The sequence below is a fragment of the Brachyhypopomus gauderio genome, unplaced genomic scaffold, assembly GCF_052324685.1.
Source record: "Brachyhypopomus gauderio isolate BG-103 unplaced genomic scaffold, BGAUD_0.2 sc98, whole genome shotgun sequence".
NCBI classification, from domain to species: Eukaryota; Metazoa; Chordata; class Actinopteri; order Gymnotiformes; family Hypopomidae; genus Brachyhypopomus; species Brachyhypopomus gauderio.
Genome location: NW_027506919.1, coordinates 93,493 through 112,948, shown reverse-complemented (window position 1 = coordinate 112,948; position 19,456 = coordinate 93,493). Strand labels below are relative to the sequence as shown.

The following is a 19,456-nucleotide window of genomic DNA, read 5'->3' as shown; positions in this document are numbered from 1 at the left end:
TAACAACTGCTTACATAATAGAAAGGCACCGCTGGGATTTGAACCCAGGACTTCCTGTTTACTAGACAGGCGCTATGACCAGCTAAGCCACGGCGCCACGCCATGGCTTTTTACTGTGGATTGGTGTCATTAGTGAGGAGCGATGAATTTTGTTGTTTTCAAAGAAAAAACGACTCTGGTGGTACTCGAACCCACAACCTTTGAATGGCCACACACCTGCATCTAGAAGTCCAATGCGCTATCCATTGCGCCACAGAGCCCAGTATGTGTTAAAGTTTTGACAGTTGCTCTTCAGCATGAGGCTGAATGTCATGACCTAACAACTGCTTACATAATAGAAAGGCACAGCTGGGATTTGAACCCAGGACTTCCTGTTTACTAGACAGGCGCTATAACCAGCTAAGCCATGGCGCCGCGCCATGGGACTCGAACCCACAACCTTTGAATGGCCACACACCTGCGTCTAGAAGTCCAATGCGCTATCCATTGCGCCACGGAGCCCAGTATGTGTTAAAGTTTTGACAGTTGCTCTTCAGCAGGAGGCTAAATGTCATGACCTAACAACTGCTTACATAAAGGAAAGGCACCGCTGGGATTTGAACCCAGGACTTCCTGTTTACTAGACAGGCGCTATGACCAGCTAAGCCACGGCGCCGCGCCATGGCTTTTTACTGTGCATTGGTGTCATTAGTGAGGAGTGATGAATTTTGTTGTTTTCAAAGAAAAAATGACTCGGGTGGGACTCGAACCCACAACCTTTGAATGGCCACACACCTGCGTCTAGAAGTCCAATGCGCTATCCATTGCGCCACAGAGCCCAGTATGTGTTAAAGTTTTGACAGTTGCTCTTCAGCAGGAGGCTAAATGTCATGACCTAACAACTGCTTACATAAAGGAAAGGCACCGCTGGGATTTGAACCCAGGACTTCCTGTTTACTAGACAGGCGCTATGACCAGCTAAGCCACGGCGCCGCGCCATGGCTTTTTACTGTGCATTGGTGTCATTAGTGAGGAGCGATGAATTTTGTTGTTTTCAAAGAAAAAACGACTCTGGTGGTACTCGAACCCACAACCTTTGAATGGCCACACACCTGCGTCTAGAAGTCCAATGCGCTATCCATTGCGCCACAGAGCCCAGTATGTGTTAAAGTTTTGACAGTTGCTCTTCAGCAGGAGGCTAAATGTCATGACCTAACAACTGCTTACATAAAGGAAAGGCACCGCTGGGATTTGAACCCAGGACTTCCTGTTTACTAGGCAGGCGCTATGACCAGCTAAGCCACGCCACGCCATGGCTTTTTACTGTGCATTGGTGTCATTAGTGAGGAGCGATGAATTTTGTTGTTTTCAAAGAAAAAATGACTCTGGTGGTACTCGAACCCACAACCTTTGAATGGCCACACACCTGCGTCTAGAAGTCCAATGCGCTATCCATTGCTCCACAGAGCCCAGTATGTGTTAAAGTTTTGACAGTTGCTCTTCAGCATGAGGCTGAATGTCATGACCTAACAACTGCTTACATAATAGAAAGGCACCGCTGGAATTTGAACCCAGGACTTCCTGTTTACTAGACAGGCGCTATGACCAGCTAAGCCACGGCGCCACGCCATGGCTTTTTACTGTGGATTGGTGTCATTAGTGAGGAGCGATGAATTTTGTTGTTTTCAAAGCAAAAACGACTCTGGTGGGACTCGAACCCACAACCTTTGAATGGCCACACACCGTCGTCTAGAAGTCCAATGCGCTATCCATTGCGCCACAGAGCCCAGTATGTGTTAAAGTTTTGACAGTTGCTCTTCAGCATGAGGCTGAATGTCATGACCTAACAACTGCTTACATAATAGAAAGGCACCGCTGGGATTTGAACCCAGGACTTCCTGTTTACTAGACAGGCGCTATGACCAGCTAAGCCACGGCGCCACGCCATGGCTTTTTACTGTGGATTGGTGTCATTAGTGAGGAGCGATGAATTTTGTTGTTTTCAAAGAAAAAACGACTCTGGTGGTACTCGAACCCACAACCTTTGAATGGCCACACACCTGCGTCTAGAAGTCCAATGCGCTATCCATTGCGCCACAGAGCCCAGTATGTGTTAAAGTTTTGACAGTTGCTCTTCAGCATGAGGCTGAATGTCATGACCTAACAACTGCTTACATAATAGAAAGGCACAGCTGGGATTTGAACCCAGGACTTCCTGTTTACTAGACAGGCGCTATGACCAGCTAAGCCACGGCGCCACGCCATGGCTTTTTACTGTGGATTGGTGTCATTAGTGAGGAGCGATGAATTTTGTTGTTTTCAAAGAAAAAACGACTCTGGTTGTACTCGAACCCACAACCTTTGAATGGCCACACACCTGCGTCTAGAAGTCCAATGCGCTATCCATTGCGCCACGGAGCCCAGTATGTGTTAAAGTTTTGACAGTTGCTCTTCAGCAGGAGGCTAAATGTCATGACCTAACAACTGCTTACATAAAGGAAAGGCACCGCTGGGATTTGAACCCAGGACTTCCTGTTTACTAGACAGGCGCTATGACCAGCTAAGCCACGGCGCCGCGCCATGGCTTTTTACTGTGCATTGGTGTCATTAGTGAGGAGTGATGAATTTTGTTGTTTTCAAAGAAAAAATGACTCGGGTGGGACTCGAACCCACAACCTTTGAATGGCCACACACCTGCGTCTAGAAGTCCAATGCGCTATCCATTGCGCCACAGAGCCCAGTATGTGTTAAAGTTTTGACAGTTGCTCTTCAGCAGGAGGCTAAATGTCATGACCTAACAACTGCTTACATAAAGGAAAGGCACCGCTGGGATTTGAACCCAGGACTTCCTGTTTACTAGACAGGCGCTATGACCAGCTAAGCCACGGCGCCGCGCCATGGCTTTTTACTGTGCATTGGTGTCATTAGTGAGGAGCGATGAATTTTGTTGTTTTCAAAGAAAAAACGACTCTGGTGGTACTCGAACCCACAACCTTTGAATGGCCACACACCTGCGTCTAGAAGTCCAATGCGCTATCCATTGCTCCACAGAGCCCAGTATGTGTTAAAGTTTTGACAGTTGCTCTTCAGCATGAGGCTGAATGTCATGACCTAACAACTGCTTACATAATAGAAAGGCACCGCTGGAATTTGAACCCAGGACTTCCTGTTTACTAGACAGGCGCTATGACCAGCTAAGCCACGGCGCCACGCCATGGCTTTTTACTGTGGATTGGTGTCATTAGTGAGGAGCGATGAATTTTGTTGTTTTCAAAGAAAAAACTACTCTGGTGGGACTCGAACCCACAACCTTTGAATGGCCACACACCTGCGTCTAGATGTCCAATGCGCTATCCATTGCGCCACAGAGCCCAGTATGTGTTAAAGTTTTGACAGTTGCTCTTCAGCATGAGGCTGAATGTCATGACCTAACAACTGCTTACATAATAGAAAGGCACCGCTGGGATTTGAACCCAGGACTTCCTGTTTACTAGACAGGCGCTATGACCAGCTAAGCCACGGCGCCACGCCATGGCTTTTTACTGTGGATTGGTGTCATTAGTGAGGAGCGATGAATTTTGTTGTTTTCAAAGAAAAAACGACTCTTGTGGTACTCGAACCCACAACCTTTGAATGGCCACACACCTGCGTCTAGAAGTCCAACGCGCTATCCATTGCGCCACAGAGCCCAGTATGTGTTAAAGTTTTGACAGTTGCTCTTCAGCATGAGGCTGAATGTCATGACCTAACAACTGCTTACATAATAGAAAGGCACCGCTGGGATTTGAACCCAGGACTTCCTGTTTACTAGACAGGCGCTATGACCAGCTAAGCCACGGCGCCGCGCCATGGGACTCGAACCCACAACCTTTGAATGGCCACACACCTGCGTCTAGAAGTCCAATGCGCTATCCATTGCGCCACAGAGCCCAGTATGTGTTAAAGTTTTGACAGTTGCTCTTCAGCAGGAGGCTAAATGTCATGACCTAACAACTGCTTACATAAAGGAAAGGCACCGCTGGGATTTGAACCCAGGACTTCCTGTTTACTAGACAGGCGCTACGACCAGCTAAGCCACGGCGCCACGCCATGGCTTTTTACTGTGCATTGGTGTCATTAGTGAGGAGCGATGAATTTTGTTGTTTTCAAAGAAAAAATGACTCGGGTGGGACTCGAACCAACAACCTTTGAATGGCCACACACCTGCGTCTAGAAGTCCAATGCGCTATCCATTGCGCCACAAAGCCCAGTTTGTGTTAAAGTTTTGACAGTTGCTCTTCAGCATGAGGCTGAATGTCATGACCTAACAACTGCTTACATAAAGGAAAGGCACCGCTGGGATTTGAAGCCAGGACTTCCTGTTTACTAGACAGGCGCTATGACCAGCTAAGCCACGGCGCCGCGCCATGGCTTTTTACTGTGCATTGGTGTCATTAGTGAGGAGCGATGAATTTTGTTGTTTTCAAAGAAAAAACGACTCTGGTGGTACTCGAACCCACAACCTTTGAATGGCCACACACCTGCGTCTAGAAGTCCAATGCGCTATCCATTGCTCCACAGAGCCCAGTATGTGTTAAAGTTTTGACAGTTGCTCTTCAGCATGAGGCTGAATGTCATGACCTAACAACTGCTTACATAATAGAAAGGCACCGCTGGAATTTGAACCCAGGACTTCCTGTTTACTAGACAGGCGCTATGACCAGCTAAGCCACGGCGCCGCGCCATGGCTTTTTACTGTGGATTGGTGTCATTAGTGAGGAGTGATGAATTTTGTTGTTTTCAAAGAAAAAATGACTCGGGTGGGACTCGAACCCACAACCTTTGAATGGCCACACACCTGCGTCTAGAAGTCCAATGCGCTATCCATTGCGCCACAGAGCCCAGTATGTGTTAAAGTTTTGACAGTTGCTCTTCAGCAGGAGGCTAAATGTCATGACCTAACAACTGCTTACATAAAGGAAAGGCACCGCTGGGATTTGAACCCAGGACTTCCTGTTTACTAGACAGGCGCTATGACCAGCTAAGCCACGGCGCCGCGCCATGGCTTTTTACTGTGCATTGGTGTCATTAGTGAGGAGCGATGAATTTTGTTGTTTTCAAAGAAAAAACGACTCTGGTGGTACTCGAACCCACAACCTTTGAATGGCCACACACCTGCGTCTAGAAGTCCAATGCGCTATCCATTGCTCCACAGAGCCCAGTATGTGTTAAAGTTTTGACAGTTGCTCTTCAGCATGAGGCTGAATGTCATGACCTAACAACTGCTTACATAATAGAAAGGCACCGCTGGGATTTGAAGCCAGGACTTCCTGTTTACTAGACAGGCGCTATGACCAGCTAAGCCACGGCGCCGCGCCATGGCTTTTTACTGTGCATTGGTGTCAATAGTGAGGAGCGATGAATTTTGTTGTTTTCAAAGAAAAAACGACTCTGGTGGTACTCGAACCCACAACCTTTGAATGGCCACACACCTGCGTCTAGAAGTCCAATGCGATATCCATTGCGCCACAGAGCCCAGTATGTGTTAAAGTTTTGACAGTTGCTCTTCAGCATGAGGCTGAATGTCATGACCTAACAACTGCTTACATAATAGAAAGGCACCGCTGGGATTTGAACCCAGGACTTCCTGTTTACTAGACAGGCGCTATGACCAGCTAAGCCACGGCGCCACGCCATGGCTTTTTACTGTGGATTGGTGTCATTAGTGAGGAGCGATGAATTTTGTTGTTTTCAAAGAAAAAACGACTCTGGTTGTACTCGAACCCACAACCTTTGAATGGCCACACACCTGCGTCTAGAAGTCCAATGCGCTATCCATTGCGCCACGGAGCCCAGTATGTGTTAAAGTTTTGACAGTTGCTCTTCAGCAGGAGGCTAAATGTCATGACCTAACAACTGCTTACATAAAGGAAAGGCACCGCTGGGATTTGAACCCAGGACTTCCTGTTTACTAGACAGGCGCTATGACCAGCTAAGCCACGGCGCCGCGCCATGGCTTTTTACTGTGCATTGGTGTCATTAGTGAGGAGTGATGAATTTTGTTGTTTTCAAAGAAAAAATGACTCGGGTGGGACTCGAACCCACAACCTTTGAATGGCCACACACCTGCGTCTAGAAGTCCAATGCGCTATCCATTGCGCCACAGAGCCCAGTATGTGTTAAAGTTTTGACAGTTGCTCTTCAGCAGGAGGCTAAATGTCATGACCTAACAACTGCTTACATAAAGGAAAGGCACCGCTGGGATTTGAACCCAGGACTTCCTGTTTACTAGACAGGCGCTATGACCAGCTAAGCCACGGCGCCGCGCCATGGCTTTTTACTGTGCATTGGTGTCATTAGTGAGGAGCGATGAATTTTGTTGTTTTCAAAGAAAAAACGACTCTGGTGGTACTCGAACCCACAACCTTTGAATGGCCACACACCTGCGTCTAGAAGTCCAATGCGCTATCCATTGCTCCACAGAGCCCAGTATGTGTTAAAGTTTTGACAGTTGCTCTTCAGCATGAGGCTGAATGTCATGACCTAACAACTGCTTACATAATAGAAAGGCACCGCTGGAATTTGAACCCAGGACTTCCTGTTTACTAGACAGGCGCTATGACCAGCTAAGCCACGGCGCCACGCCATGGCTTTTTACAGTGGATTGGTGTCATTAGTGAGGAGCGATGAATTTTGTTGTTTTCAAAGAAAAAACTACTCTGGTGGGACTCGAACCCACAACCTTTGAATGGCCACACACCTGCGTCTAGATGTCCAATGCGCTATCCATTGCGCCACAGAGCCCAGTATGTGTTAAAGTTTTGACAGTTGCTCTTCAGCATGAGGCTGAATGTCATGACCTAACAACTGCTTACATAATAGAAAGGCACCGCTGGGATTTGAACCCAGGACTTCCTGTTTACTAGACAGGCGCTATGACCAGCTAAGCCACGGCGCCACGCCATGGCTTTTTACTGTGGATTGGTGTCATTAGTGAGGAGCGATGAATTTTGTTGTTTTCAAAGAAAAAACGACTCTTGTGGTACTCGAACCCACAACCTTTGAATGGCCACACACCTGCGTCTAGAAGTCCAACGCGCTATCCATTGCGCCACAGAGCCCAGTATGTGTTAAAGTTTTGACAGTTGCTCTTCAGCATGAGGCTGAATGTCATGACCTAACAACTGCTTACATAATAGAAAGGCACCGCTGGGATTTGAACCCAGGACTTCCTGTTTACTAGACAGGCGCTATGACCAGCTAAGCCACGGCGCCGCGCCATGGGACTCGAACCCACAACCTTTGAATGGCCACACACCTGCGTCTAGAAGTCCAATGCGCTATCCATTGCGCCACAGAGCCCAGTATGTGTTAAAGTTTTGACAGTTGCTCTTCAGCAGGAGGCTAAATGTCATGACCTAACAACTGCTTACATAAAGGAAAGGCACCGCTGGGATTTGAACCCAGGACTTCCTGTTTACTAGACAGGCGCTACGACCAGCTAAGCCACGGCGCCACGCCATGGCTTTTTACTGTGCATTGGTGTCATTAGTGAGGAGCGATGAATTTTGTTGTTTTCAAAGAAAAAATGACTCGGGTGGGACTCGAACCAACAACCTTTGAATGGCCACACACCTGCGTCTAGAAGTCCAATGCGCTATCCATTGCGCCACAAAGCCCAGTTTGTGTTAAAGTTTTGACAGTTGCTCTTCAGCATGAGGCTGAATGTCATGACCTAACAACTGCTTACATAAAGGAAAGGCACCGCTGGGATTTGAAGCCAGGACTTCCTGTTTACTAGACAGGCGCTATGACCAGCTAAGCCACGGCGCCGCGCCATGGCTTTTTACTGTGCATTGGTGTCATTAGTGAGGAGCGATGAATTTTGTTGTTTTCAAAGAAAAAACGACTCTGGTGGTACTCGAACCCACAACCTTTGAATGGCCACACACCTGCGTCTAGAAGTCCAATGCGCTATCCATTGCTCCACAGAGCCCAGTATGTGTTAAAGTTTTGACAGTTGCTCTTCAGCATGAGGCTGAATGTCATGACCTAACAACTGCTTACATAATAGAAAGGCACCGCTGGAATTTGAACCCAGGACTTCCTGTTTACTAGACAGGCGCTATGACCAGCTAAGCCACGGCGCCGCGCCATGGCTTTTTACTGTGGATTGGTGTCATTAGTGAGGAGTGATGAATTTTGTTGTTTTCAAAGAAAAAATGACTCGGGTGGGACTCGAACCCACAACCTTTGAATGGCCACACACCTGCGTCTAGAAGTCCAATGCGCTATCCATTGCGCCACAGAGCCCAGTATGTGTTAAAGTTTTGACAGTTGCTCTTCAGCAGGAGGCTAAATGTCATGACCTAACAACTGCTTACATAAAGGAAAGGCACCGCTGGGATTTGAACCCAGGACTTCCTGTTTACTAGACAGGCGCTATGACCAGCTAAGCCACGGCGCCGCGCCATGGCTTTTTACTGTGCATTGGTGTCATTAGTGAGGAGCGATGAATTTTGTTGTTTTCAAAGAAAAAACGACTCTGGTGGTACTCGAACCCACAACCTTTGAATGGCCACACACCTGCGTCTAGAAGTCCAATGCGCTATCCATTGCTCCACAGAGCCCAGTATGTGTTAAAGTTTTGACAGTTGCTCTTCAGCATGAGGCTGAATGTCATGACCTAACAACTGCTTACATAATAGAAAGGCACCGCTGGGATTTGAAGCCAGGACTTCCTGTTTACTAGACAGGCGCTATGACCAGCTAAGCCACGGCGCCGCGCCATGGCTTTTTACTGTGCATTGGTGTCAATAGTGAGGAGCGATGAATTTTGTTGTTTTCAAAGAAAAAACGACTCTGGTGGTACTCGAACCCACAACCTTTGAATGGCCACACACCTGCGTCTAGAAGTCCAATGCGATATCCATTGCGCCACAGAGCCCAGTATGTGTTAAAGTTTTGACAGTTGCTCTTCAGCATGAGGCTGAATGTCATGACCTAACAACTGCTTACATAATAGAAAGGCACCGCTGGGATTTGAACCCAGGACTTCCTGTTTACTAGACAGGCGCTATGACCAGCTAAGCCACGGCGCCACGCCATGGCTTTTTACTGTGGATTGGTGTCATTAGTGAGGAGCGATGAATTTTGTTGTTTTCAAAGAAAAAACGACTCTGGTGGTACTCGAACCCACAACCTTTGAATGGCCACACACCTGCGTCTAGAAGTCCAACGCGCTATCCATTGCGCCACAGAGCCCAGTATGTGTTAAAGTTTTGACAGTTGCTCTTCAGCATGAGGCTGAATGTCATGACCTAACAACTGCTTACATAATAGAAAGGCACCGCTGGGATTTGAACCCAGGACTTCCTGTTTACTAGACAGGCGCTATGACCAGCTAAGCCACGGCGCCGCGCCATGGGACTCGAACCCACAACCTTTGAATGGCCACACACCTGCATCTAGAAGTCCAATGCGCTATCCATTGCGCCACAGAGCCCAGTATGTGTTAAAGTTTTGACAGTTGCTCTTCAGCAGGAGGCTAAATGTCATGACCTAACAACTGCTTACATAAAGGAAAGGCACCGCTGGGATTTGAACCCAGGACTTCCTGTTTACTAGACAGGCGCTACGACCAGCTAAGCCACGGCGCCACGCCATGGCTTTTTACTGTGCATTGGTGTCATTAGTGAGGAGCGATGAATTTTGTTGTTTTCAAAGAAAAAATGACTCGGGTGGGACTCGAACCAACAACCTTTGAATGGCCACACACCTGCGTCTAGAAGTCCAATGCGCTATCCATTGCGCCACAAAGCCCAGTTTGTGTTAAAGTTTTGACAGTTGCTCTTCAGCATGAGGCTGAATGTCATGACCTAACAACTGCTTACATAAAGGAAAGGCACCGCTGGGATTTGAACCCAGGACTTCCTGTTTACTAGACAGGCGCTATGACCAGCTAAGCCACGGCGCCGCGCCATGGCTTTTTACTGTGCATTGGTGTCATTAGTGAGGAGCGATGAATTTTGTTGTTTTCAAAGAAAAAACGACTCTGGTGGTACTCGAACCCACAACCTTTGAATGGCTACACACCTGCGTCTAGAAGTCCAATGCGCTATCCATTGCTCCACAGAGCCCAGTATGTGTTAAAGTTTTGACAGTTGCTCTTCAGCATGAGGCTGAATGTCATGACCTAACAACTGCTTACATAATAGAAAGGCACCGCTGGAATTTGAACCCAGGACTTCCTGTTTACTAGACAGGCGCTATGACCAGCTAAGCCACGGCGCCACGCCATGGCTTTTTACTGTGGATTGGTGTCATTAGTGAGGAGTGATGAATTTTGTTGTTTTCAAAGAAAAAATGACTCGGGTGGGACTCGAACCCACAACCTTTGAATGGCCACACACCTGCGTCTAGAAGTCCAATGCGCTATCCATTGCGCCACAGAGCCCAGTATGTGTTAAAGTTTTGACAGTTGCTCTTCAGCATGAGGCTGAATGTCATGACCTAACAACTGCTTACATAATAGAAAGGCACCGCTGGGATTTGAACCCAGGACTTCCTGTTTACTAGACAGGCGCTATGACCAGCTAAGCCACGGCGCCACGCCATGGCTTTTTACTGTGGATTGGTGTCATTAGTGAGGAGCGATGAATTTTGTTGTTTTCAAAGAAAAAACGACTCTGGTGGTACTCGAACCCACAACCTTTGAATGGCCACACACCTGCGTCTAGAAGTCCAATGCGCTATCCATTGCGCCACAGAGACCAGTATGTGTTAAAGTTTTGACAGTTGCTCTTCAGCATGAGGCTGAATGTCATGACCTAACAACTGCTTACATAATAGAAAGGCACAGCTGGGATTTGAACCCAGGACTTCCTGTTTACTAGACAGGCGCTATAACCAGCTAAGCCATGGCGCCGCGCCATGGGACTCGAACCCACAACCTTTGAATGGCCACACACCTGCGTCTAGAAGTCCAATGCGCTATCCATTGCGCCACGGAGCCCAGTATGTGTTAAAGTTTTGACAGTTGCTCTTCAGCAGGAGGCTAAATGTCATGACCTAACAACTGCTTACATAAAGGAAAGGCACCGCTGGGATTTGAACCCAGGACTTCCTGTTTACTAGACAGGCGCTATGACCAGCTAAGCCACGGCGCCGCGCCATGGCTTTTTACTGTGCATTGGTGTCATTAGTGAGGAGTGATGAATTTTGTTGTTTTCAAAGAAAAAATGACTCGGGTGGGACTCGAACCCACAACCTTTGAATGGCCACACACCTGCGTCTAGAAGTCCAATGCGCTATCCATTGCGCCACAGAGCCCAGTATGTGTTAAAGTTTTGACAGTTGCTCTTCAGCAGGAGGCTAAATGTCATGACCTAACAACTGCTTACATAAAGGAAAGGCACCGCTGGGATTTGAACCCAGGACTTCCTGTTTACTAGACAGGCGCTATGACCAGCTAAGCCACGGCGCCGCGCCATGGCTTTTTACTGTGCATTGGTGTCATTAGTGAGGAGCGATGAATTTTGTTGTTTTCAAAGAAAAAACGACTCTGGTGGTACTCGAACCCACAACCTTTGAATGGCCACACACCTGCGTCTAGAAGTCCAATGCGCTATCCATTGCTCCACAGAGCCCAGTATGTGTTAAAGTTTTGACAGTTGCTCTTCAGCATGAGGCTGAATGTCATGACCTAACAACTGCTTACATAATAGAAAGGCACCGCTGGAATTTGAACCCAGGACTTCCTGTTTACTAGACAGGCGCTATGACCAGCTAAGCCACGGCGCCACGCCATGGCTTTTTACTGTGGATTGGTGTCATTAGTGAGGAGCGATGAATTTTGTTGTTTTCAAAGAAAAAACTACTCTGGTGGGACTCGAACCCACAACCTTTGAATGGCCACACACCTGCGTCTAGAAGTCCAATGCGCTATCCATTGCGCCACAGAGCCCAGTATGTGTTAAAGTTTTGACAGTTGCTCTTCAGCATGAGGCTGAATGTCATGACCTAACAACTGCTTACATAATAGAAAGGCACCGCTGGGATTTGAACCCAAGACTTCCTGTTTACTAGACAGGCGCTATGACCAGCTAAGCCACGGCGCCGCGCCATGGCTTTTTACTGTGGATTGGTGTCATTAGTGAGGAGCGATGAATTTTGTTGTTTTCAAAGAAAAAATGACTCTGGTGGGACTCGAACCCACAACCTTTGAATGGCCACACACCTGCGTCTAGAAGTCCAATGCGCTATCCATTGCGCCACAGAGCTCAGTATGTGTTAAAGTTTTGACAGTTGCTCTTCAGCATGAGGCTGAATGTCATGACCTAACAACTGCTTACATAATAGAAAGGCACCGCTGGGATTTGAACCCAGGACTTCCTGTTTACTAGACAGGCGCTATGACCAGCTAAGCCACGGCGCCGCGCCATGGCTTTTTACTGTGCATTGGTGTCATTAGTGAGGAGCGATGAATTTTGTTGTTTTCAAAGAAAAAAAGACTCTGGTGGGACTCGAACCCACAACCTTTGAATGGCCACACACCTGCGTCTAGAAGTCCAATGCGCTATCCATTGCGCCACAGAGCCCAGTATGTGTTAAAGTTTTGACAGTTGCTCTTCAGCAGGAGGCTGAATGTCATGACCTAACAACTGCTTACATAATAGAAAGGCACCGTTGGGATTTGAACCCAGGACTTCCTGTTTACTAGACAGGCGCTATGACCAGCTAAGCCACGGCGCCGCACCATGGCTTTTTACTGTGGATTGGTGTCATTAGTGAGGAGCGATGAATTTTGTTGTTTTCAAAGAAAAAATGACTCTGGTGGGACTCGAACCCACAACCTTTGAATGGCCACACACCTGCGTCTAGAAGTCCAATGCGCTATCCATTGCGCCACAGAGCCCAGTATGTGTTAAAGTTTTGACAGTTGCTCTTCAGCATGAGGCTGAATGTCATGACCTAACAACTGCTTACATAATAGAAAGGCACCGCTGGGATTTGAACCCAGGACTTCCTGTTTACTAGACAGGCGCTATGACCAGCTAAGCCACGGCGCCGCGCCATGGCTTTTTACTGTGGATTGGTGTCATTAGTGAGGAGCGATGAATTTTGTTGTTTTCAAAGAAAAAATGACTCTGGTGGGACTCGAACCCACAACCTTTGAATGGCCACACACCTGCGTCTAGAAGTCCAATGCGCTATCCATTGCGCCACAGAGCTCAGTATGTGTTAAAGTTTTGACAGTTGCTCTTCAGCATGAGGCTGAATGTCATGACCTAACAACTGCTTACATAATAGAAAGGCACCGCTGGGATTTGAACCCAGGACTTCCTGTTTACTAGACAGGCGCTATGACCAGCTAAGCCACGGCGCCGCGCCATGGCTTTTTACTGTGCATTGGTGTCATTAGTGAGGAGCGATGAATTTTGTTGTTTTCAAAGAAAAAAAGACTCTGGTGGGACTCGAACCCACAACCTTTGAATGGCCACACACCTGCGTCTAGAAGTCCAATGCGCTATCCATTGCGCCACAGAGCCCAGTATGTGTTAAAGTTTTGACAGTTGCTCTTCAGCAGGAGGCTGAATGTCATGACCTAACAACTGCTTACATAATAGAAAGGCACCGTTGGGATTTGAACCCAGGACTTCCTGTTTACTAGACAGGCGCTATGACCAGCTAAGCCACGGCGCCGCACCATGGCTTTTTACTGTGGATTGGTGTCATTAGTGAGGAGCGATGAATTTTGTTGTTTTCAAAGAAAAAATGACTCTGGTGGGACTCGAACCCACAACCTTTGAATGGCCACACACCTGCGTCTAGAAGTCCAATGCGCTATCCATTGCGCCACAGAGCCCAGTATGTGTTAAAGTTTTGACAGTTGCTCTTCAGCATGAGGCTGAATGTCATGACCTAACAAGTGCTTATATAATAGAAAGGCACCGCTGGGATTTGAACCCAGGACTTCCTGTTTACTAGACAGGCACTATGACCAGCTAAGCCACGGCGCCACGCCATGGCTTTTTACTGTGCATTGGTGTCATTAGTGAGGAGCGATGAATTTTGTTGTTTTCAAGGAAAAAATGACTCTGGTGGGACTCAAACCCACAACCTTTGAATGGCCACACACCGGCGTCTAGAAGTCCAATGCGCTATCCATTGCGCCACAGAGCCCAGTATGTCTTAAAGTTTTGACAGTTGCTCTTCAGCAGGAGGCTAAATGTCATGACCTAACAAGTGCTTACATAAAGGAAAGGCACCGCTGGGATTTGAACCCAGGACTTCCTGTTTACTAGACAGGCGCTATGACCAGCTAAGCCACGGCGCCGCGCCATGGCTTTTTACTGTGCATTGGTGTCATTAGTGAGGAGCGATGAATTTTGTTGTTTTCAAAGAAAAAATGACTCGGGTGGGACTCGAACCCACAACCTTTGAATGGCCACACACCTGCGTCTAGAAGTCCAATGCGCTATCCATTGCGCCACAAAGCCCAGTTTGTGTTAAAGTTTTGACAGTTGCTCTTCAGCATGAGGCTGAATGTCATGACCTAACAACTGCTTACATAATAGAAAGGAACCGCTGGGATTTGAACCCAGCACTTCCTGTTTACTAGACAGGCGCTATGACCAGCTAAGCCACGGCGCCACGCCATGGCTTTTTACTGTGGATTGGTGTCATTAGTGAGGAGCGATGAATTTTGTTGTTTTCAAAGAAAAAACGACTCTGGTGGGACTCGAACCCACAACCTTTGAATGGCCACACACCTGCGTCTAGAAGTCTAATGCGCTATCCATTGCGCCACAGAGCCCAGTATGTGTTAAAGTTTTGACAGTTGCTCTTCAGCAGGAGGCTAAATGTCATGACCTAACAACTGCTTACATAATAGAAAGGCACCGCTGGGATTTGAACCCAGGACTTCCTGTTTACTAGACAGGCGCTATGACCAGCTAAGCCACGGCGCCGCGCCATGGGACTCGAACCCACAACCTTTGAATGGCCACACACCTGCGTCTAGAAGTCTAATGCGCTATCCATTGCGCCACAGAGCCCAGTATGTGTTAAAGTTTTGACAGTTGCTCTTCAGCATGAGGCTGAATGTCATGACCTAACAACTGCTTACATAATAGAAAGGCACCGCTGGGATTTGAACCCAGGACTTCCTGTTTACTAGACAGGCGCTATGACCAGGCGCTATGACCAGCTAAGCCACGGCGCCACGCCATGGCTTTTTACTGTGCATTGGTGTCATTAGTGAGGAGCGATGAATTTTGTTGTTTTCAAGGAAAAAATGACTCTGGTGGGACTCGAACCCACAACCTTTGAATGGCCACACACCTGCGTCTAGAAGTCCAATGCGCTATCCATTGCGCCACAGCGCAATGACCAGCTAAGCCACAGCGCCGCGCCATGGCTTTTTACTGTGCATTGGTGTCATTAGTGAGGAGCGATGAATTTTGTTGTTTTCAAAGAAAAAACGACTCTGGTGGGACTCGAACCCACAACCTTTGAATGGCCACACACCTGCGTCTAGAAGTCCAATGCGCTATCCATTGCGCCACAGAGCCCAGTATGTGTTAAAGTTTTGACAGTTGCTCTTCAGCATGAGGCTGAATGTCATGACCTAACAACTGCTTACATAATAGAAAGGCACCGCTGGGATTTGAACCCAGGACTTCCTGTTTACTAGACAGGCGCTATGACCAGCTAAGCCACGGCGCCACGCCATGGCTTTTTACTGTGGATTGGTGTCATTAGTGAGGAGCGATGAATTTTGTTGTTTTCAAAGAAAAAACGACTCTGGTGGGACTCGAACCCACAACCTTTGAATGGCCACACACCTGCGTCTAGAAGTCTAATGCGCTATCCATTGCGCCACAGAGCCCAGTATGTGTTAAAGTTTTGACAGTTGCTCTTCAGCAGGAGGCTAAATGTCATGACCTAACAACTGCTTACATAATAGAAAGGCACCGCTGGGATTTGAACCCAGGACTTCCTGTTTACTAGACAGGCGCTATGACCAGCTAAGCCACGGCGCCGCGCCATGGGACTCGAACCCACAACCTTTGAATGGCCACACACCTGCGTCTAGAAGTCTAATGCGCTATCCATTGCGCCACAGAGCCCAGTATGTGTTAAAGTTTTGACAGTTGCTCTTCAGCATGAGGCTGAATGTCATGACCTAACAACTGCTTACATAATAGAAAGGCACCGCTGGGATTTGAACCCAGGACTTCCTGTTTACTAGACAGGCGCTATGACCAGCTAAGCCACGGCGCCACGCCATGGCTTTTTACTGTGGATTGGTGTCATTAGTGAGGAGCGATGAATTTTGTTGTTTTCAAAGAAAGAACGACTCTGGTGGTACTCGAACCCACAACCTTTGAATGGCCACACACCTGCGTCTAGAAGTCCAATGCGCTATCCATTGCGCCACAGAGCCCAGTATGTGTTAAAGTTTTGACAGTTGCTCTTCAGCATGAGGCTGAATGTCATGACCTAACAACTGCTTACATAATGGAAAGGCACCGCTGGGATTTGAACCCAGGACTTCCTGTTTACTAGACAGGCGCTATGACCAGCTAAGCCACGGCGCCACAGAGCCCAGTATGTCTTAAAGTTTTGACAGTTGCTCTTCAGCAGGAGGCTAAATGTCATGACCTAACAACTGCTTACATAAAGGAAAGGCACCGCTGGGATTTGAACCCAGGACTTCCTGTTTACTAGACAGGCGCTATGACCAGCTAAGCCACGGTGCCGCGCCATGGCTTTTTACTGTGCATTGGTGTCATTAGTGAGGAGCGATGAATTTTGTTGTTTTCAAAGAAAAAATGACTCGGGTGGGACTCGAACCCACAACCTTTGAATGGCCACACACCTGCGTCTAGAAGTCCAATGCGCTATCCATTGCGCCACAAAGCCCAGTTTGTGTTAAAGTTTTGACAGTTGCTCTTCAGCATGAGGCTGAATGTCATGACCTAACAACTGCTTACATAATAGAAAGGAACCGCTGGGATTTGAACCCAGCACTTCCTGTTTACTAGACAGGCGCTATGACCAGCTAAGCCACGGCGCCACGCCATGGCTTTTTACTGTGGATTGGTGTCATTAGTGAGGAGCGATGAATTTTGTTGTTTTCAAAGAAAAAATGACTCAGGTGGGACTCGAACCCACAACCTTTGAATGGCCACACACCTGCGTCTAGAAGTCCAATGCGCTATCCATTGCGCCACAAAGCCCAGTTTGTGTTAAAGTTTTGACAGTTGCTCTTCAGCATGAGGCTGAATGTCATGACCTAACAACTGCTTACATAATAGAAAGGAACCGCTGGGATTTGAACCCAGCACTTCCTGTTTACTAGACAGGCGCTATGACCAGCTAAGCCACGGCGCCACGCCATGGCTTTTTACTGTGGATTGGTGTCATTAGTGAGGAGCGATGAATTTTGTTGTTTTCAAAGAAAAAACGACTCTGGTGGGACTCGAACCCACAACCTTTGAATGGCCACACACCTGCGTCTAGAAGTCCAATGCGCTATCCATTGCGCCACAGAGCCCAGTATGTGTTAAAGTTTTGACAGTTGCTCTTCAGCATGAGGCTGAATGTCATGACCTAACAACTGCTTACATAATAGAAAGGCACCGCTGGGATTTGAACCCAGGACTTCCTGTTTACTAGACAGGCACTATGACCAGCTAAGCCACGGCGCCATGACATGGCTTTTTACTGTGGATTGGTGTCATTAGTGAGGAGCGATGAATTTTGTTGTTTTCAAAGAAAAAACGACTCTGGGGGGACTCGAACCCACAACCTTTGAATGGCCACACACCTGCGTCTAGAAGTCCAATGCGCTATCCATTGCGTCACAGAACCCAGTATGTGTTAAAGTTTTGACAGTTGCTCTTCAGCATGAGGCTGAATGTCATGACCTAACAACTGCTTACATAATAGAAAGGCACCGCTGGGATTTGAACCCAGGACTTCCTGTTTACTAGACAGGCGCTATGACCAGCTAAGCCACGGCGCCACGCCATGGCTTTTTACTGTGGATTGGTGTCATTAGTGAGGAGCAATGAATTTTGTTGTTTTCAAAGAAAGAACGACTCTGGTGGTACTCGAACCCACAACCTTTGAATGGCCACACACCTGCGTCTAGAAGTCCAATGCGCTATCCATTGCGCCACAGAGCCCAGTATGTGTTAAAGTTTTGACAGTTGCTCTTCAGCATGAGGCTGAATGTCATGACCTAACAACTGCTTACATAATGGAAAGGCACCGCTGGGATTTGAACCCAGGACTTCCTGTTTACTAGACAGGCGCTATGACCAGCTAAGCCACGGCGCCACGCCATGGCTTTTTACTGTGGATTGGTGTCATTAGTGAGGAGCGATGAATTTTGTTGTTTTCAAAGAAAAAACGACTCTGGTGGGACTCGAACCCACAACCTTTGAATGGCCACACACCTGCGTCTAGAAGTCCAATGCGCTATCCATTGCGCCACAGAGCCCAGTATGTGTTAAAGTTTTGACAGTTGCTCTTCAGCATGAGGCTGAATGTCATGACCTAACAACTGCTTACATAATAGAAAGGCACTGCTGGGATTTGAACCCAGGACTTCCTGTTTACTAGACAGGCGCTATGACCAGCTAAGCCACGGCGCCACGCTATCCATTGCGCCACAGAGCCCAGTATGTGTTAAAGTTTTGACAGTTGCTCTTCAGCATGAGGCTGAATGTCATGACCTAACAACTGCTTACATAATGGAAAGGCACCGCTGGGATTTGAACCCAGGACTTCCTGTTTACTAGACAGGCGCTATGACCAGCTAAGCCACGGCGCCACGCCATGGCTTTTTACTGTGGATTGGTGTCATTAGTGAGGAGCGATGAATTTTGTTGTTTTCAAAGAAAAACGACTCTGGTGGGACTCGAACCCACAACCTTTGAATGTCCACACACCTGCGTCTAGAAGTCCAATGCGCTATCCATTGCGCCACAGAGCCCAGTACGTGTTAAAGTTTTGACAGTTGCTCTTCAGCAGGAGGCTAAATGTCATGACCTAACAACTGCTTACATAAAGGAAAGGCACCGCTGGGATTTGAACCCAGGACTTCCTGTTTACTAGACAGGCGCTATGACCAGCTAAGCCACGGCGCCGCGCCATGGCTTTTTACTGTGGATTGGTGTCATTAGTGAGGAGCGATGAATTTTGTTGTTTTCAAGGAAAAAATGACTCTGGTGGGACTCGAACCCACAACCTTTGAATGGCCACACACCTGCGTCTAGAAGTCCAATGCGCTATCCATTGCGCTACAGAGCCCAGTATGTGTTAAAGTTTTGACAGTTGCTCTTCAGCATGAGGCTGAATGTCATGACCTAACAACTGCTTACATAATAGAAAGGCACCGCTGGGATTTGAACCCAGGACTTCCTGTTTACTAGGCAGGCGCTATGACCAGCTAAGCCATGGCGCCGCGCCATGGGACTCGAAC

The 19,456-nt window shown here is 47.8% G+C and overlaps 13 non-coding genes across 13 annotated transcripts; all 13 read right to left on the bottom strand.

The window, feature by feature from the left end:
- Window positions 1-1,676: 1,676 nt before the first annotated feature.
- Window positions 1,677-1,766, bottom strand: trnar-ucu (transfer RNA arginine (anticodon UCU)). Its single transcript is given in 2 exon segments — window positions 1,677-1,712; window positions 1,730-1,766. It is a non-coding gene; the product is annotated as a tRNA-Arg (tRNA).
- A 10,701-nt stretch (window positions 1,767-12,467) lies between these two features.
- Window positions 12,468-12,557, bottom strand: trnar-ucu (transfer RNA arginine (anticodon UCU)). The gene is given in 2 exon segments: window positions 12,468-12,503; window positions 12,521-12,557. It is a non-coding gene; the product is annotated as a tRNA-Arg (tRNA).
- Window positions 12,558-12,784: 227 nt separating this feature from the next.
- Window positions 12,785-12,874, bottom strand: trnar-ucu (transfer RNA arginine (anticodon UCU)). The gene is given in 2 exon segments: window positions 12,785-12,820; window positions 12,838-12,874. It is a non-coding gene; the product is annotated as a tRNA-Arg (tRNA).
- A 544-nt stretch (window positions 12,875-13,418) lies between these two features.
- On the bottom strand, window positions 13,419-13,508 carry trnar-ucu (transfer RNA arginine (anticodon UCU)). Its single transcript is given in 2 exon segments — window positions 13,419-13,454; window positions 13,472-13,508. It is a non-coding gene; the product is annotated as a tRNA-Arg (tRNA).
- Window positions 13,509-13,735: 227 nt separating this feature from the next.
- trnar-ucu (transfer RNA arginine (anticodon UCU)) lies at window positions 13,736-13,825 on the bottom strand. Its single transcript is given in 2 exon segments — window positions 13,736-13,771; window positions 13,789-13,825. It is a non-coding gene; the product is annotated as a tRNA-Arg (tRNA).
- A 227-nt stretch (window positions 13,826-14,052) lies between these two features.
- On the bottom strand, window positions 14,053-14,142 carry trnar-ucu (transfer RNA arginine (anticodon UCU)). Its single transcript is given in 2 exon segments — window positions 14,053-14,088; window positions 14,106-14,142. It is a non-coding gene; the product is annotated as a tRNA-Arg (tRNA).
- Window positions 14,143-15,443: 1,301 nt separating this feature from the next.
- Window positions 15,444-15,533, bottom strand: trnar-ucu (transfer RNA arginine (anticodon UCU)). The gene is given in 2 exon segments: window positions 15,444-15,479; window positions 15,497-15,533. It is a non-coding gene; the product is annotated as a tRNA-Arg (tRNA).
- Window positions 15,534-16,650: 1,117 nt separating this feature from the next.
- On the bottom strand, window positions 16,651-16,724 carry trnat-agu (transfer RNA threonine (anticodon AGU)). Its single transcript has one exon. It is a non-coding gene; the product is annotated as a tRNA-Thr (tRNA).
- Window positions 16,725-17,114: 390 nt separating this feature from the next.
- On the bottom strand, window positions 17,115-17,204 carry trnar-ucu (transfer RNA arginine (anticodon UCU)). Its single transcript is given in 2 exon segments — window positions 17,115-17,150; window positions 17,168-17,204. It is a non-coding gene; the product is annotated as a tRNA-Arg (tRNA).
- A 227-nt stretch (window positions 17,205-17,431) lies between these two features.
- Window positions 17,432-17,521, bottom strand: trnar-ucu (transfer RNA arginine (anticodon UCU)). The gene is given in 2 exon segments: window positions 17,432-17,467; window positions 17,485-17,521. It is a non-coding gene; the product is annotated as a tRNA-Arg (tRNA).
- Window positions 17,522-18,382: 861 nt separating this feature from the next.
- On the bottom strand, window positions 18,383-18,472 carry trnar-ucu (transfer RNA arginine (anticodon UCU)). The gene is given in 2 exon segments: window positions 18,383-18,418; window positions 18,436-18,472. It is a non-coding gene; the product is annotated as a tRNA-Arg (tRNA).
- A 405-nt stretch (window positions 18,473-18,877) lies between these two features.
- trnar-ucu (transfer RNA arginine (anticodon UCU)) lies at window positions 18,878-18,967 on the bottom strand. The gene is given in 2 exon segments: window positions 18,878-18,913; window positions 18,931-18,967. It is a non-coding gene; the product is annotated as a tRNA-Arg (tRNA).
- Window positions 18,968-19,194: 227 nt separating this feature from the next.
- trnar-ucu (transfer RNA arginine (anticodon UCU)) lies at window positions 19,195-19,284 on the bottom strand. The gene is given in 2 exon segments: window positions 19,195-19,230; window positions 19,248-19,284. It is a non-coding gene; the product is annotated as a tRNA-Arg (tRNA).
- Window positions 19,285-19,456: the final 172 nt, after the last annotated feature.